Genomic DNA, 1,221 nt, shown 5'->3' on the forward strand with positions numbered 1-1,221 from the left:
GTGTATACTATTGTATAAAATTTGTTTATTATTTAAAGACATATTAAACATAAGTGAGAGGAAAAATATTGTGTAAATTGTCTTAGACCTACCTATTGTTTTGGGCCCAGTATTATTTTATTTCAATTTTTTGACAACTTTTGTTGTTTTCTTTTTTTTATGAGGTGGTATATATAATATTTTAAACTCTGAAAGCTTGATGTTTTCCCTCAGAGATAGATATCTCTGTAAGTACTGATGCAGTTCCACCTTTAGAGGCCACCATCGCTCTGTTTCCAGGCGACAAAGAAAGAAAACTCCAGACAGTTTCGTGTTTTCCTGAGAAACCTGAACGCAGCACGCGGATGGTTGCAAGGACGAAACATGATGAAAATGAACAACGATCACAAATAGACCCGTAAGACTGTCAGTTCATACGTTCACGCACAGACACGGGGTTAAATTGCATGTATCGACAATGTTATTGATAGAAAACCGTACTTTATTGAACACGGTGTTTGTTTTTAAGCAACGATGGGTGCTAGTTTGGTTGCCCTGTTAGCTTCGGTAGCTAAACGAATGTTAGCTGCTTCAGCTAATGTTTATGGTGTGGTTATGTTTATGTTTATAACCTCAGACTACATCGTGTTGTGTTTGCGTTTTTAACACAGACGTTGAAATGAATGCATTCGTGTGTCAGTCCTTCACGCCCACTCAATACTCGGAACCTCGGCTCAGTTATTTAAACAGGGCCTTTGTTTCTGTTTCTTCCTGTGCAAAGCTGCAGGCACTGCTTCATAATGTGCAGAATAAAGGAAATATAGGTCTAGTGTTGTAACTAAAGCTGTGCTGTGATTAAAGGATATTATTGTGTACGCTGCTTGGTTTAGACATGGTTGCATTTTTCTGAACAGCCTCTGGGAGGCGCTGTTTTGTGTTGACCTGAGTTTTGTGGGGTTTTCAAGAGGTTTTATCTGTAAAAAACTCAATTCTGAGCTAATTGTTGTCCTGAATGGCTACGAACAAAATGAAAAGTTGTTAAAAAAATTGAGCATATGTTCTATATTTCTTCCAGATATGACCATGAAACGTTCAGAAAACATTTTAATGAATGTTCAAAAGGCTTTTCAGTGGCTTGAAAAATAGAAATCAGTTCATTTTTAATAATTTACTATACTTAACACAATAAGAAAAAAATGTACCAATAGTTCTTGGCCCGTTAAATTCCCTTCTAATTTGTTC

At 36.4% G+C, this 1,221-nt stretch overlaps 1 protein-coding gene across 4 annotated transcripts in view; it reads left to right on the forward strand.

Annotated features, from left to right (window-relative positions):
• The first annotated feature begins 298 nt into the window (after positions 1 to 298).
• Positions 299 to 1,221, forward strand: part of agbl5 (AGBL carboxypeptidase 5) — an 18,560-nt gene continuing 17,637 nt past the window's right edge. For 3 of the 4 annotated variants that reach the window (XM_014031332.1, XM_014031335.1, XM_014031334.1), the window contains exon 1: positions 299 to 397. The gene's annotated coding sequence lies outside the window, so the exon portion shown is untranslated. The remainder of the gene's footprint in view (positions 398 to 1,221) is intronic. The other variant, XM_014031333.1, reaches the window with a different exon arrangement.

The sequence above is a fragment of the Austrofundulus limnaeus genome, unplaced genomic scaffold (genome assembly GCF_001266775.1).
Source record: "Austrofundulus limnaeus strain Quisiro unplaced genomic scaffold, Austrofundulus_limnaeus-1.0 Scaffold1228, whole genome shotgun sequence".
Lineage (NCBI taxonomy): Eukaryota > Metazoa > Chordata > Actinopteri > Cyprinodontiformes > Rivulidae > Austrofundulus > Austrofundulus limnaeus.